General features: G+C 49.6%; 1 protein-coding gene and 1 pseudogene across 5 annotated transcripts in view; one reads left to right on the forward strand and one right to left on the reverse strand.

The window, feature by feature from the left end:
- Auts2 (activator of transcription and developmental regulator AUTS2) overlaps positions 1 to 17,570 on the reverse strand; it is a 1,119,825-nt gene that overhangs the window by 99,605 nt on the left and 1,002,650 nt on the right. The window lies entirely within an intron of this gene.
- On the forward strand, positions 7,402 to 7,560 carry LOC119086554 (annotated as a pseudogene).

Genomic DNA, 17,570 nt, shown 5'->3' on the forward strand with positions numbered 1-17,570 from the left:
CGCACAGATTTTAATGTATCGGTTGCCATTTCGTCTCCTCGTCTCGATGGACTTTGATGGGTTTTATATACTTAGAGGCCGTGTCTAGAATTCCCAGAGAAACAAGCTCTTTGGAGCATTTTACGGGGGGGATGGATGGATGTTATTTGCCTTTTGTATCAATACTTTCTACACCCTAGAAGCTGTAGCTGGTGTGGAAAGAAAAGTTAAGTCAAGCAGATTGGCGAATGAGGAAAACGAATAAAAATAAAGAAATAAAAACCGCCGGTGCACACGGGTGGGTCCCAGACGTCTGGAGCTGCACCCAGATCCCCTTAAAAAACTCGGATCGCCGAGGTGGCCCTCCAAAGCCACACCAGCCGGAAGAAAGACTTCGGGAGAAGCAAAGGCAATCCTCTTGGAAACTTCAGCGCGGGTGAGTTACAGCACCAGCCCGTTCTCCTTTCGCTTCCCTGGGCTCCGCGTGCGCACAAGCGGGAGGGCGGGGACCCGGAGATCAGTGCAGGGACAGTGACCCGTCAGCAGGCAGCACCCGCCAGGGAGCCCGTCTTAGCCCAAGCGGACGCAGGCATCCCAGCTTGGGGTCTAGTAGATCTATCTCCTCGGGAAACCATGGGTCCCCCTCCTGGAGGTGGAAATCGTCTCAATCTGCCAGGGCTTCCCGGGAAGGCGCTCGTGGCTCACCGGCCGAGCCCAGCGGGTGCAGGGAGCCAGGAAAGTACAAAGGGGAGCGGGGGAGGGGTGGGGGAGGGAGGCCGGGCCCGCCAGACGCCAGCAGCCCGCCCCTGTTACCACCCTGGCCCGACAGCGGCCGCAACAAAAGACCCCTCGACCCCTGCCTCCTCCCCTAAAACCGCGGGCGGCGGGCGATTGAACCACCCCACCCCACGCCCCAGGGGTGTGGGGGGACAACGTTACCTGGTCGCCAGGGGTTCCGCGGTCTTGTCAACCCCAAGTTCATGGTTTGGGTCCTCCGCCGGGTTCCCTCCGGGTGGATCACCACACACCACCCGGAGAAAGCAACCAAAACCCACAGCAGAGAAAACGCCCAACTCCAGCCGGCCCGGCTAGCTCCGCAAGTCTGTGTGTTTTGCTAATTCCTCTCCAAAGTCTCAAAGCCGAGGCACGCGAACCAAATCCGAACCGGAGCCGCAACAGCAGCGGCGGCAGCGGCGACAGCAGCAGCAGCAGCACCCGGCTCCTCCGTGGCAGCCGGGAGTCAGCGCCGCGCGCGCACATCCAACGCAGCCAAGTCCAGGGCGGGTGGCGGGGAGATGGGGAGGGGGCCCGGCCCGCGCGCTCTCCTGGTGGCTCCTGCGGGGCGCGCGGGGGACCGGCTGGCTCAGACCAAGGGCTCAACTTGGTGCGCCCTGGGGACCTGGCAGAGCTGAAGAGCAGCGGCCGGGGAGCCGCCGCTGCGGCGCGCGTAGCTAAGATCGAGGCGGCTGCGGCGGCGACAGGACAAAGGAGACCATGTGCGGAGGGAGGGAGGAGGGAGAGGGAGGAGGAGGAGGAGGGCGTACGGCGGCAGCGGCGAAAGCTGCTCCCCGGCGGCCGCCTCGGGCTCCCCGACAGCGGGTGCCGCCTGTACGGCAGCGCCGCGGGCTGATCTGATGGGTCCTGGGCCCCGCCGCGGCGTGGCACCGAGACGCTCCGGGAGTGGCGATCGGCCGCGGGTGTCGCCCGCGTGCGGCGTGGAAAGCTGTGGTTGAAGCTTCTGCGGAGCGCGGGACTAGCTCCGCTCCGGCCTGCCTCTCCCGCCTGTTCCCGGCTCAAGTGAACTCCATCGGCCGCACGCCGCCAGCGCCACCGGCTACCCGGGGCTGAATTGTGGAAGGGAAAGGGGTCCCTGGTGGCGACGCGGAGACACCCCTTTCTCCCGCCCTGGCTCTGGCGCTCTGGACTTCGCTCCCCGGATTGTACCGAGCGCGCCTTACTCCAGGCGCTCGCGGCTCTCGGAGCGGGACTTCTCGGCGCGCCCAGCCGGAGCCGCCAGCCGGTGCCACCGCCCCTCCTCCGTCCCGCCCCGCGCGCCCCGCCCCTCGCCGCCTCCCCTCTCCGCCCTGGCGCCCGGTCGGCCCCGCGGGGGCGCAGTCCCTGGGTGCGACACTGACAGCTGTGGCTCCCACTACATCCCGCCTCCGGTAGCGGATCGGGGCCCCTGGTCCCCATGGCCCCTTTCCCCGCGGGCAGGAACCGCGAAGCTCCGCTCCCTTTGCAGTTACCGCTTCCTGAGATTTGAGCTAAGCCCAGGGAAGGCTACTAGGCCGGCAGCCTGGGGTTGAAATGCATCTAGGCTAGTTGCAAATGCAAAGAACAGGTTCTGAAAGGGGACTGGACGTCCAGCGGGGTAGATCTTAGGTACACAGCGGGACACACAGTAGGTGCCCAGTACAAAATAATCGTTTCATTGTTAGACACGGAGGGGGAGGGGATCAGAGTCTAGAACAAAAAGGTCTTGGTCTAACCTCCAGCCCATGCACCACAGAACCAGCAGTGTACGGTTTCACAGAGTGGCCACTTAGACAGCTTTCCCGCAGCACAATTCCGCACACTATCTGACTTGTGTACGCATTCGCACCCACTAAGTGGTGTCTGATGCTTCCCCTTTACGTCCAACAAGCGTAAAACAGAGGAAAAGCCACACCAAAGCTCCATTCTTTGGGTAGTAACTGTGTCACCTATCACCACAATGTCCCCTGGAGCCCAGCTAAGCGCCCTGGAAGGGAGGAGGATGGATGGATGGATGGATGGATGATCATTAATGGGGCCCTCGGCCATTTGAGCCATTCACCTTGTACCAGAACACACAGCCTCATCCCTCCTTTCTCCCCCCCCCCACCCACTGTGTTTGTGTGCCTGCCGGGATACCTGTGTTCCAGTCTCCTAGAGGCCAGGTCCCCCAGAGAACAGCAAGTACTCCTAACAACTGAGCCATCTCTCCACACCACCACCACCCCATGATCCTTCCGAAGGCATTTCGACCCCTCCCTTCTTTACTCCCCGTCCTGACATCAGTGGTCCTGTGAAGGAAGTGAGCCACGCCGGGGGCACCAAATGAATGAATGCCTGTGTAGCTTTGATTCTAACCCTGCCGTTTGGCAAGGTCTCTCCTTGGACCAAAATCCAAGGAGAGACAAAACCAAAGAGTGCCGTCAAGAGGGGCCTGGACTGCAGCATGTACAGTGGATGCAAAGCAAGAGAGACGATCCAGGTCCCCCAAAGGCCGCTGTGACCCAGGAAAAGTGGCTAGAGAAGATGGACAAAGGACAGGGGTCTTCCAGAGAGAGGTGCTCCACAGAGATGTCACTGAAAGGGCTTTAAGAATAATGCCCATATCCCTATATCACAGCACTGAATGTTTGTAATCCCAGGACTTGGGAGGCCCAAGTGGAGGATAGTGAATTCCAGAATGGTCTGGGGCACATGGGGGGAAAACCTGTCTTAGTAAGATGAATCAAGAAAATAATAGTAAGATGTGCATGTCTCATCTTTTTAAAGTTAGTTATGTGAATCACCATCACAGGTGCCATGGGACTCTTCTAACTAAATAAATAAAAAGGCACTTTCGAAAGGGGCCAGCAAGATGGCTCAGCACTGTGAAGGCGCTTGCTGCCAAGCCTGACAAGTAGAATCTGATACCCGGGGCCTGCATAGTGTAAGAAGAGAACTGGCACCTGCAAGTTGTCCTCTGATCTCCACATGGACACATAAAATAAATGAATAAATGCAACGAAAAATGTTTAAAACTTTTCAAAGAAGAAATGGGGAAGGGGCTACTTGCTGCATGGCAACGTATTCTGTCCCTTTAATAAAAGTAATTTTGGAAATAAGAGGTCTTCTTTTGTGCTTTAAAACTTCTGGGAAATGGCAGCAATATGAAGTTTGTGGGAAATGGGCTTAGCTACCAAGTTTCAGGGACGGTGGCCTGGAGCTCCAGCAGGCCTGAAACTCACTATGTAGCGGAGGGTGACCTTGAACTCAAGATCTTCTTCCACAGCTCTGTAATTCGGTCCCTTCCCAACCTTCCTAATTGGGCATTTCATTTTGTTGTACTGAGACAGTATCTCGCTATGTAGCCCAGGCAGATCTCTGCTCCAGCTGGCCATCTCCCGGCCTCCTTCTTTCCCAATGCTGGCATTACAAACATGAACCACTACATCAGGCCCTATTTTGGAAGACTTCTGGTCCAAGGCTGGAAGCCATCGTGCCTTTTATATTTTGGTGGCTTAACATACTAAGTATTTCTGGCTTCTTAACATGCCTTTCAGACTCTGAGCTAGATCTAAAGATAGCAAGTCTTGGAAGGAGATGATCCTACTAACCATCAATGAGCTTTAAAAAACATGGACTGAAGCTGAGGCGGGAAGATGATGAGTTCTGGGCCAGCCTAGGCTACCTAAGACCTAATCAGTCAACCAAACACAATCAAGCATGGACTTTCTACTGTTAAATTAATTATCTCAGGAGTGTTTATGAGATAAGACCGAAGCGGGAGAGGAGTTATTCTTTTCAGTGGTGTGGCCTCTGGAAAGTTGCCGGGGTGTTCCAGTACATAACCCCATCGATCTATGGTCATGCAGCCAGCCATACTTAAACTTAGAGGAATATGCACACGTGCACTCTCCCCGCCCCCATCCCCCACATAATCTTATTTTATTTTTTTAGAGTCTCAAGGAGCCCAGGCTAACTACTTGACATACAAGTAGGAGGGGGACTTGTTAGGGAGAAGGGGTTCAGTAGGATTGGGAGGGAAATCAGAGAGGGCAATGGAGGCAAACATGACAAAGATGCATTATATGTGAGTATTATGTATGTATGAAATTGTCAAAAAGTAAAAAAAAAATCAAAGATTTTAGTCAAGTGTTTTAGTCAAAATTTTCCAAACTAAACGAAAAGCCATCTTTCTCAAGTTCCAATAGGTACCTAAAGTCAATTATTATTTTTTTTTAAATGTGGAAAGCTGAGGCAGAAGGATTATGAATTTGGAACCAGCCTGGGCTCTATATAAAATGAGACCCTTTGTCAAAACAACAACAAAATAAGACAAACATAGCAATTCTAAGTCCATCTAAAGGGTTAACAACTGCCGATTTGAAATTTGAGATGATATTCAGTGGGTATTCTAAGTTACCAGACTTCACTTGGCCATATTTCTAGAAGATATTTCTTTAAAATTCTGGCCTGGGGTTGAGTGTTTTGCATAGAGAAAGTTCCATTAATCTATTTGTATTTAGCCTTGGAAACATAATGAGCCTGAAGCATTGCCCCAGCACAGTAATGCCGGAGTAAAAGAAAAGGAAGCCTTCACAGAAATCCATTCAAGCCCTGAGTTTTAAATCACTTAAGCAGTTTGAAAAGAGCATTGAAGGGAAGTAATAATGCCTAAGTTCCTTCTCCGGCTAGCTTTGGGTAGATGCCACTTCGTCTGGCTTTTCTTTCTTAATCTTTTATTTTATTTTACTGGGGTGGAGGGGGGGCAGGGTCTCGTGTATTCCTGGCTGGCCTTGAACTTGCTATGTAGCGGAGAATGACCTTAAACTGAGCCGATCTCCTGCTACCTCTCAAGGGCTGAGATTACGGGTTTGCCCCTACCCCTGGTTTCTGTGGCACTGAGGGTCCAATATTCAGGACGTTGTGCATATTAGTAAGTGCTGTACCATTTGAGGCACATCCCCGGCCCTGGACCTGCTTTTTGAACCAGGAGCCTCCTGCTCTTATGGTGGTCAACCAAGAGCCTTGGTGTGGGGAACAAAGGCCAAGAAGCCACTGGATGCCAGGAGGCAGGTGCATACCGCTCTTGTCATGGTCTACCTTTCGTCCCTGCCAATTTCTTCCTTTCACGTTCTCTGGCCTGGGGAGACCGTCATTCTTCCTGGCTTCTGGGGACTTTGTTGTGCAGGCCAGGACCTTTAAAACCACAGATCAGGACATCCCCCTTTCGTATGCATGCCTCGTGAGCTTCAGCTGACCCCCAGTCCTTCTGCATCCACCGCATCCATCCCTTTTGAAGGGGTGAATTTTGAAACGGAAGCTTCATTACCTGTCAGGCAGGAAGGGGGCTGCCCTGGCTCACATTCCCTCTGCTGTAAAGCAAAAACCCTCCACTACTGCACGCCTCTGTCCCTACCATCGATCACGACTGTAACAAGAGGGAAGTAAATAAATGGAACTGGGTTAGTTTATGGTGCATACTATTGAGATGCAGGGGGAATAAATATTTTTCCAAGTGTGGAAGTCAAGGAAAAGAATTTTACTTTCAAACTTCAGAGCCAACTATAAACTACTAAGGGGGAAAGGTATAAGAAAGGATATGAAATATATCCTACTTAACTACCAAATCTACATTAAAATATTAACATTCAGAGGCTGACACCAGAGAAGAAAGGCAGTGAAAACTAAAAATAAATTTCATCTATACTCATGTCACCAAGTTGTCAACAGATACCTCACCTGATTTGTTTTTCATTTATGTCTTGCTAGGGATGAAACCCAGGGTCTTGCATCAACATATCAGACAGGCACTCTACCACTGAGCCACACTCCAGCCCCTCACTGGGGGATTCTAGGCAGGTGCTCTACCACTGAGCCACACTGCAGCCCCTCACTGGGGGATTCTAGGCCGGTGCTCTACCACTGAGCCACACCCTAACCCCTCACTGGGGTATTCTAGGCAGGTGCTCTACCACTGAGCCACACCCTAGCCCCTCACTGGGGGATTCTAGGCAGGAGCTCTACCACTGAGCTACACCCCCAGCCCCTCACTGGGGGATTCCAGGCAAGAAAACAGGGTAGGCCAAGCAATAAACTACACATGATGGTCTCATCTACTGGTTTCAAGATTGAGACTCTACTAAAGATAATGGCATTCATAAATGTAGTTAGTAGTAGCATGTTTCTCAAAAAACGTTTGCCCTGATGATATCACTTACATCACTGTTGAAAGGGAAATATACAAACTGGGACATCCTCCCAATTCCAGACAAGGAATATGACAGAGGAAGTTTAAGGAAGACCTTGGCACAGAGCTGAGACGACAATGTGATTCTTCAAAGCGGGACTATTGCCTCCTGCACTCATCCCTGTTCTACCATACACCTGTGTAGTCAGACTCAGTTTCTCGCTCCCTGGCCAAACCTAGAAGTAAAAAATAAATTCTGGGAGTGGAGAGATGGCTTCAGCAGTTAAAAGAGAAACTGCTGCTCTTGTAGAGGATGGGAGTGGTTCCCAGTACTGTAACTGCAGTTCCAGGGGATGGCACGCCCTCTTCTGGGCTCTAAAGGCACCTGCACTTACAGGCACAGACCCAAACAGAGGCACATAAACACACATAAGAAAAAATAAAACAAACTTCTCCCTTCCTCGCCATCATGCAGCGGACCCCTGACTCGGCTTCTTGCCATGTCTTCCCACAAGACTTTCAGAATCAAGTGATTCCTGGCCAAGAAACAAAAGCAAAATCGTCCTATTCCTCAGGGGATTCAGATGAAAACTGGTAACAAAACTCAGGTACAACTCCAAGAGAAGACACTGGAGGAGAACAAAGCTGGGTCTGTAAGGATTCATGCAATGGTAAGACTGAGAGTTTATACTGAACTGTGGGTCATTGAGCAATCCTACCACATAGAGTTCAGCAATTTAACCTGGAGACTTAGACATGTTTAAGTTGGGGAAGTGGTTTGTCCAGTAATAAAATGTAGAATCTTTCAAAGAATGAAAGAAAGAAGGAAGGGAGGGAGGGAGGAAGGAAGGAAGGAAAGGAAAAAGGAAGGAAGGAAGGAAGGAAGGAAGGAAGGAAGGAAGGAAGGAAGGAAGGAAGGGAGGGAGAAAACAAATCTTGGAAAAAATATATTTTTTTTACCCAAGGTGGCCTCAAATAGTCTATTATAGTCAGAATGTCCTTCACCTCCTGATCCTCCAGCCTCAGCTTTCTGAGTGCTGGGATTACAGGCACATACCACAGAGGTTCTTTTCTGAATCAGCGTTTCTCTATGTAGCCCAGGCTGCTCTCCACTCAAGATCATCCTGCCTCTGCCTTCTGTGTGCTGGGATTACAGGTGTGTACAACACTCACCTCAAAACTTAATTCTGATGTCTATAATCTTGAGAAGTTTCCAGATCTAAGAAGTTATGGTAAACATGACTTGGTCATATGAACGCTGTAGGGATATCTGAATGGTTTACTGTCCTTGTTAGTTTTAATTGACACAGTCTAGAGTCATTTGAGAGGAAAGCCCTCATCGAGGATTTGCCTAGATCAGATTGGACTACGGGTATATCTATAGGGAATTGTCTTGATTATTAATCGATGACAGTGGGCACAGACCTGAGGGATGCACTATCCCTACGCAGGTGGTCCTGGGCTGTGTAACAAAACTAACGGAGCAAAAGCTTGTGAGCCAGCCTGCAAGCAAGCAAGCAAGCAAGCCAGAAAGCAGCATTCCTGAGTTAACTGCCTGGCCTTCCCTCAGTGATGGATTACGACCTGGAAGAGTAAGCTAAAATAAACCCTTTCCTCCTCTAAGTGGCTTCTGGTCAGAATGTTTTATCACAGCAACAGAAAAAACATGAGAACGTTCGCAGAGCCTGGTTTTACAGATTGAAGAATGACTGACACCCGGAGACATGGTGGCGGACTGAACATTGGTCCATCTTCCCCACCACTGTCCCGTCAAGGCTTAGGCAGCTCCCCTTGGAAACAAGTTACCTAGAGTTAGTAATGATCCCTAGGGGGCTTGGAATTCTAATCGTCTACCAGTGTGAATAAATGAAGCTTTTGTGCGAGGCTTCATGGCGGGACACTTGCAGAAGCCCTAGCACGAACAATATAAGCGCTTCCACTGTTTTGGTGAATTCTACAGTTTCTGGAGTAGTAGGAGGGAAGTTAAAAACGTCACAAATCCCTTTAGGTTTCCTAAAAACATTCTCATTTCTGGCTTCTCACTTGTATTCTGGTTTTAGCTTTTATCTAGTAGGGGACTCTTGAACAATCTTCTCTATATCCTCCATCTCTGGCTTTATAGGTCACGGCCCATATTTTTTAAAACTGAAATCATAGTTAGTGTGTGGGGTGGTAAGAGATGGGGGCGCTACAACAACTTGAAGAAATTGGTTCTCTTCTTCCACAATGTGGGTCCTGGGAATTGAACTCAGGTCACCAGGCTTGGCAGCAAGTGCCTTTACCCACTGAGCCATCTTGCCTGCCCCAAAAATGCATCCTTTGCAAACGGCCAAGTGATACAAAAATAACAGTGATGATCAAAGGTCAGGACAAGCCTGTGTGTGCTCCTGCAGGGACCTGCCACCTCTTCTTCCGTCCTGTGTAACTGCCATTTGCAGATGTTGGCGGCACAGATTTCTTCTGCTACTCTGAAGGATACATTTTCTTTTCCCTTCCTTTTTTATTTTGTGGTGTGTGTGTGTGTGTGTGTGTGTGTGTGTGTGTGTGTGTGTTGTAAGTTGTGTGGGAGTGCACATGTGTGTGGGGATATGTGTGAACATACATATGGATCCATGTGTGGAGGCTAAAGGTCAATGTTTGGGTTGACACACCCACTGTCAACAGGTTCCACTGTGCCCGGCTCTTCTCTGACCAGTCAATCTTGACTATCAGTACTGAAATACATACATGCACAAACAATCGCCACCAGCATTTCCTTATCTTCCGATATGTTCTATCTAAGAGAGAGTCCATGAAGTGTGTTCACATGAACATGCCAACAGGGAAATGCTAAACACCTCTCTGGCACCTTAGAACCGGAAAGAATGAATGCATTATCTCACACATACACCACGCTGTAAAGTTCTTTTTGCGGCTGGCCACCCATTTGGAATTTCAAAAACTAGAAAACAGATGAGTCTAAAAACAGAACACAGGTAAGTTCTCCTGAAAATGATTACTAGGTAAAATGTGATATCTGGAACCCACACTTTACCATAAAAAAAAAAATTCCGAATTTGCTAGCCAATTTCCCCATGGGAAGGGAGTCCTGGCTTTGAGCTGGACTTCTGTCAGTTTTGTCCCACAGAACACAGAAGTGATGTGTTGGAAACCTCAGCCTTGGTATTAGGAAGGCCTCCGGTTTCTGTCTTTTTATGCTTTGAACCTACCTAGTCACCATGTTATGAGTCCCAGCAGACCCGTTCCAAAGAATACTGGGGCCTCAGGACCAGAGACCTAACTGAAGTCTCTAGTAACAACTTAGCTATCGTTCGTTCGTGTGTGTGTGTGTGTGTGTGTGTGTGTGTGTCTGTCTGTCTGTCTGTCTGTCTGTCTGTCTGTCTATCTTTAGGTCAAAAGCTTATATGCCTGGCTAATTGTTACAGGCATTTTGGGAATCAGTCTCTGGTCCTCAGGCTTATATAGCAAGTACTTTAATCAGCAGAGATGCATCCACAGGCCACTGCCACATCTTAGAAGCTGGGTGTGGTTCTTCCTGCCTCTGGTTGAATTTGCCTCCCCTGATGTCAGGTAGAGCACAGAAAAGCTTTGTCTCCACAGCTGGCAACATTGTATGCAAATAAATAACTGCTGTACTTTAAGTTACTACATTTTTGTCTCATTACAAAGCAATCAGCCACTAAAGTAGCAACCTGGGTATCTGCCAACTGGGAGAAAGGAAAGGTGAACACAGGCAGCCCTGGGCATCACTTTTGTGATCCATGTTCCCAGTCCCTCATTGGGGGGGGGGGGGGAGGCAGTTCCAGCCAGTTGCTCTACCACTGAGCCACGTCCCCAGTTCCTCACTGGGGGATTCTAGGCAGGTGCTCTACCACTGAGCCACGCCTCAGCCCCTCACTGGGGGATTCTAGGCAGGTACTCTACCACTGAGCCACACCCCAGCCCCTCACTGGGGGATTCTAGGCAGGTGCTCTACCACTGAGTCACACCCCAGCCCCTCACTGGGGGATTCTAGTCAGGTGCTCTACCACTGAGCCACACCCCAGCCCCTCACTGGGGGATTCTAGGCAGGGGCTCTACCACTGAGCCAAACTCTCAGTCCCAACACTGAGAGAAGAAAGATGAACGTACAGGGAAGAGACCCAAACCAGTGCATGGACTATGAATCCTATCCTGCCTGCAAGGGAGAGGACCTTTAGCTTGGTGAAAGATGCTACAGAAGTCAAAGTGAGTTAACAGAAAGAAGGAAAAACCAAAACCAAAACAAAACACCTCACTCTAATAAGGCAGTTTTCCCTGTAATAAAGTCAAGGAAATGTAACATGTCAATATTAATGAAAGAATAAATCTGCCCCCCCTTTTCTTTTGGAGACTAGGGATGTTTGCAAAACTAAAAAGTCTTCAGTAATCCCTTCTTTTATCCGAAACAGATTGCAGTTTTAAGCGCAGCCCCATAAAACTGTGGGTTCAAAGGAACCTGAAACCAAATTAGCATAAAATCTGGAATTCTCATTGCCACCAAATGTACATCTGCCATCTGACAGCTCTGCTGTGAGTTTTTTTTCCTTTCCCAAATAGAAACTGAAAGTAGCTGAGGTGATAAGGGCCATGTCTCCAACCTTTCATGCTTTCCTGCTCTTCTCCCCTTGACACAAGCAGGGGAAAAACACGGTCTAACCAACCTTGGGAGTCTGGGGCCGTGGTTCAGTTGGCAGGACGCTGGCTTTGCATGCACAAAGGGCTGGTTCCAACCCGGCATTGCACCGCCCAGGAATGCTGGTGTGGGCCTGTGATCTTAGGATTCAGCAGGTAGGGGCAGGAAGGTCAGACGTTTAAGATCATCCTCCCCTGCATAGTGAGTTCCTGGCTAACCTAGGCTCCCATGGAACCCTGTCTCGAAAAGCAAATAACCGTGGGGCTGGAGAGATGGCTCAGTGGTTAAGGGCACTTGCTGCTCTTGCAGAGGGCCCCCGATTCACTTCCTAGCACCCATGCTGGGTGGCTACCACCTCCTGTAACTCCAGCTCTAGGGATCTAACACCCTCTTGTGGCCTTCTTACCCTCCCCATGGATGTAAATTCAGATCAAACAAAAACAGTACCCACCCTCTTCCAGTTCTACCAACAATTTTGTCACCTGGCATGGTGGCACAAACCTGTAATCCCAACTCTGAAGTAGAGGCAGGGGGATCAGACGTTCAAGGACACCCTTGTAGTCAATTCTACTAGGTTAGCCTGTGCTACATCAGACTCCATCCAAAGGAAAAGAATATCCACGGGGCAACCTGTCCGACAAGATTAGCTGGGGAATGACCACTAAAGTCTGTGACAGCCAATCAGTCAAGGGGGTTGGGGGTGACCCCATTCAGAGAGAATACCTGGTGAGTAGATTCAGGGGTGCCTGGATGTTTTATGGTAAAGCCAGAGGAGGCGGAACACCCTTTTCCCAGGCTTTTCATGACAAATGGCCAAGAATATACTCCCACATCACTGTCCCAGTCTGCTGTTTAGGTCATCACAGATCTACCTTGACTTCTGCAGATACAAAGGAGGAGGCATTGTTTGCACTGTGTCTGAAACATCACTTTGGGACTCCAAAGTTAACCTTCCTAGGCAGAGATGGATCAGCTGGTAACACACTTATGGCCAAGGCTTGATGACCCGAGTTTGATTCCCAGGAACTCACGTGGTAGAAGGAGGGAGCAGACTCCTGCCAACCGTCCTCTGATCTAGAACAACCATATCCACGTCCACAAGATAGATACACGATGTAAAAAAAGTTACCCCTCCCCCCCCACAGGTCAGGAACAAACTCCATAATACATAGCCGGCCCTCCCCCTCCACACACACTGGAAGATTGTTCTCACCCTCAGGAGGGAAGGTGGATTTACCCAGCACCATCCCAAACCTCCTCCTCTGATTTCCCCATATGATCCACTGAATAAATCCAAGTGACAGCTGGCGGGGGCCGCCTCAACAGCACATGAAAAGCAGGCTGCAGTCCCGCAGGGAGAGAGGGGCCAGCTCTCTCCCCTTCACAAGCTTCCCCCAGGCTTGCTGGATTCGATTCTCCCATCCACTATACTCCAGTCCCGGCCATCTGCTGCCGAACTAGGCACTGATGTTAACTTAACATCAACCACTCGGGCTAGATGATGGGAGGGGCCCAAGCTGTGGGGTTGGGGGGAGCTGCCTCAACTGGAAAATTACCAAAAATGGAGAATTAGGGCTTCATTCACCTGTACCCTCTGAAATGTGTCTTATTTGTTGTTGTTTACAATAGGGTCTTCGGCAGCTCAGGGTGGCCTCGGACTCCCCAGATAGCTGAGGATGCTCCTGAATTTCTGATGCTCCTGTCTCCATCTCCTAGCTCTGGGATCACAGGTGTGTACCACTACATCCAGTTTACGTGGTGCTGAGGATGGGACTTGGGGCTTTGTGCACGCTAGTCAGGTACTCTGCCAACTGAGCTACATTCCCAGCCTCTTGGTTCTTGTTCTCTCTCTCTCTCTCTCTCTCTCTCTCTCTCTCTCTCTCTCTCTCTCTCTCTCTCTCTCCCTCTCCTCCTCCCCCTCCCTCCCTCCTCCCCTCTCTCCCTCTCTCCTTCCAACCTCCACCACTCTTTCTCATCCTCCCTCCCCCATCTCTCTTTCAGAAACATCTCCCATAGTCCGGGCTAGCCTCGAACTCTCTGCGCTCACTGTGTTGCCCCACAGCGACCTCAAACTCCACCTCCCGAGTGCTGGGATCACAGGCATGCAGTGCCCTGCCATACGCAGCTTCTACTGCTACTGTACAACTTTCACATTCTTTAGAAGAATAAAAAAAAAAATACAGTGAGCATCTGGTATTTACACAAGAATCTTAGAGTTGATGGATTTAATTACAAGTGTTAGTCAAACAGGAAACTTGTAGCCAGGCTTTCAATAGCCACTTGCCTATAACGAACACAGTTTTACTTGGGGCGGCTGGTAAAGAATGCTACTTATTATTTGGCAGTGAGCGCTCTCTCTCCGAGAAGAAGAGGTCGGCTGGAAAACAAAGCAGTTGTTTCAATTGGTAGCTTTTGTTTCAATTTATGACAGTGTAGGTCTTACACAAAGATCAAGTGGCAGATAACATTCTCTGCGAGGCAGTTGCGCTCCCAGTTCTTTTTCATTAGGAGCGGTGGTGATGGATTTTTTTTCTGGGTTACCAGAGCTCACTTACAGCTGACAACATGCATTTGTGAGATAACTGGGTGACTGTGAGGGTCCAGTCCAAGGCCAGCAAAATGTCTACAAATAACTGACCCCGGCGGGTCTTAGAGGCTGGCTTCGACTCAGCGGATGACTCTAGTGTGTTTCAGAAGTAACAGGACGGTGTACTGCTGACATTCCAGCGAGCCCCTGGGAAGTGGAGGCAGAAAGATCAGGAGTTCAAGGTTAGCCTCAGCTACGTAGTGAGTTCCAGGCTAGCCTGTGCTACATGAGATGCTAAAAAATAAATTGTGTGTGAGTGTGTGTGTATGTGTGCGTGTGTAGCTGGGTATATCACAGCAGTTATATGGAAGTCAGAGAACCTGTGGAAATCAGTTCTTTCCTTTAACTATCCAGGTCCTAGGAATAAAACTTATTGTCAGACTTACCAGACAATACCTTTACTTGGTGAGCCATTTCCCTGGCCTCTCTCCTTTTCATTTCTTTTTGAGACAGTATCTCACTATGTAGGCAAAACTATCTAATGCACTCTGGCCCTCAACTCCTGATCATCCTGCCTCAGCCTCTTGAGTGCTGGGGCTAAAGGAAGGCCCCCTCACTCCTGGTTCTCTCATGATTCCTTCCCGTCTAAAGTGATTCTGTCACTCTATAGACAGAATCTGGCTGGGATGCTGGCACACACTTTGACTCCCAGCACTCAGGAGGCAGAGAGAAGTGGGCTACCGTGAGTTTTTTGAGGCCAGCCTGGTCTACATAAGTGAGTTCTGGGTCAGCTAGGGCTACAAAGTGACTGTTTCAAAATGAAACAAAATAAATAAATAAATGAAAAGAAGAAAGGAAGGAAGAAAGAAAGAAAAAGAAAAGCCTATTTCTCTCTTTTGTGGTATTTACACAATGAATTTCCATACAGGGCATCCCTACGGGGTTCCCCTTTCCTGCCCCTACCCTCTTGGAGTTTCCTGGCCAATCACCGAGGTGTCAGAAGTATGGGGTGGCTTGTGTTCCATGCTTCCGACTGGGGAGCTGAAACTGCACTTCCTTATCAAAACAGTCAAGGCATCACTGAGCCCTGGCAGCTGCCAGACAGTGCGAGGAGCCCCGTTAAGTCCATTTGTCAGCTTTGTGCTTTAAAAACAAAACCAAAAGGGTGGCTGTGTCCTCGCATACTCTTTAATCTGAAAACCAACGGAGAAGTATTTCAGAAAGAAAGTGCACACACATACAACACAGTTAGATTTTAAACTTAATGCTTTCTTTTTTTAAAATCTAAAGAACTGTTTTGTGTGTGTGTGTGTGTGTGTGTGTGTGTGTGTGTCGTGCATGAGCACACAGGAGTGCACATGCCCATGAGTACAATGCCTGCAGAGGCCAGAAGAGGCGCTGGATTCCCCTGGAACTAGAGTTCAGGTACTTGAGAGCTACTCAGTGTGGGAACCAAACTCGCCTCTGAAGACCAGCAACTGCTCTTAAAGGCAGACTGATCTCTCTAGACATTACCACCATTCTTTTCTTTCTTTCTTTTTTTTCTTTTGGTTTTTCGAGACAGGGTTTCTCCATGTAGTTTTGGTGCCTGTCCTGGATCTCGCTCTGTAGCCCAGGTTGGCCCTGAACTCACAAAGATCGGCCTGGCTCTGCCTCCTGAGCGCTGGGATTAAAGGCGTGCGCCACTGCTGCCCGGCCAGCCGACAGTTCTTTTCATGAACACATTCCTAACCATGGAATTAAGTTCAGTCACACTGGGAAGGGCTTGAGCCCTATCAGACTCCTCAACAACTGAGTCAAATACCAAACAGCCCGAGCTGAACCTGATGGGAAGAGAGCCTTTCTTCCCGGGATCTTCTATTATTTTACTATTATTTGAAAATTTGGCTTGCAAAAAGACCTTATTGTGCAGCCATGCTTGGCCTCGGTAGCACAGATCTCCAACTGTTGAAGTGGCTTCCAGATGCTAGCCTAAGATATCAGGATTTAAATCCTTAGATTTGGTAATGGAAAGTCTAGGTCACAGGAATAGGCACTGGGATCCAGGGAAAAGCTTTGGTTTTAAATTAGCCTCTTGGGCCTGCTGAACTCAGCTCTAAGAAGTACCACATGTCTCAAATTCCACCTCTCTTCCCCTGCCTCGTCCCCATGTGTCAGGAAAGTCCCTAGCTTCAGATCCCTCTCCTCTGTACATACTGTTGACTCTGTTTGTTAGAGATGCTTTGAAATGTTTTGTTGAGACGGAGTCTCACAGCGCCCAGGCTGGACCACAGCCCACTATGGAGCTGAGGGTGATTCTGAACTCCTAATCCTCCCGCCGCCACCTCTGAAGCGTTGGGATTGAGGGCATAAGCCACGACTCCTGGTTTAGGCAGTGCTAGGAACTGAACCTATGCCGTCACATACGCTAAGCAAGCACTCTGCCAACGGGGCTACATGGCCAGCCTGAAGAGGTCTGTCTTACCTCTAGTACTGCGTCTAGAGTAGAGAGCTGGAGTGGGCATTTGCTACATAGAGCCTTTCTGTTCTACTCTGAGCATTCTCCACAATAACACTGTTCATTTCAGGGGTGGCATCCGGGACTAGGGGTGGGAGAGGTTAACTGGAGATACTTCCATTGCACAGATCACATTTGAAGTATAATAAAAAGCTCCACACTGGGGGCTGGGGAGATGGTTCGGCGACATTATACGGTTTTCTTTATACTGCAGGTCAGTAAAATGCTTGTCATGCAAACATGAGGACCTGAGTTTGATTCCCAGAACCCACATAAAAAGCTGGGTGTGGCAGTGCATACTTGTAATTCCAGTGCCAGGGAGGTGGAGACACGAGGATCCTTGGGGTTTGCTGGCCAGCAAGCCTACCCTAGTAGGTGAGCTCTAGGCCAGTAAGCAATCTAGTCTCAAAAGACAAGGTCGGGGGCCAGAGGGACTCCACCACAGGTAAAGGTGTTTTTCATCTTGCCTGACTAGCTGACTTTGATCCCTGGATCCCACATAGTGGAAGGAGAGCCCTGACCCCTGAGGTAGGCACCTCCATCAGAATTCTGTTTGGTGCATGCAATGCATTATAAATAAGCCCCATGCCAGGAGGACTTCAACATGTCACGGTTAAGAAAATCAACACATGCCGAAGAACTTAATAAGCACTTCCCACAACAAAACACAATTGGCTGCAACAGGATCCGATGCTGTCTCTCATTAGTCAACCTTCCACCAAGTCACGCAAGCACCCAGACAGACCTCACTGAAACCTGCCGGGGTGGGGGTGGAGGGACTGTCCCTTCCTGTGTGCCCAGAAGTGCCACTGTATGGTTCCCTTTATGCTGTGAGCCATCTTGAGCCTGCTTTGAAATCCAGAGTACATACCTAGCTCCCTCTCCCCACAGGAGAAAGAACTCTGGATTCCAAGGAGAGGCAAAGACAGTTGTTTTTGAAGTATCTCTATGGAAAGGAGGCGGGGAAGGACAGGCGGCCATTATCAGTGGC

This window comes from Peromyscus leucopus, chromosome 23 (assembly GCF_004664715.2).
Source record: "Peromyscus leucopus breed LL Stock chromosome 23, UCI_PerLeu_2.1, whole genome shotgun sequence".
Lineage (NCBI taxonomy): Eukaryota > Metazoa > Chordata > Mammalia > Rodentia > Cricetidae > Peromyscus > Peromyscus leucopus.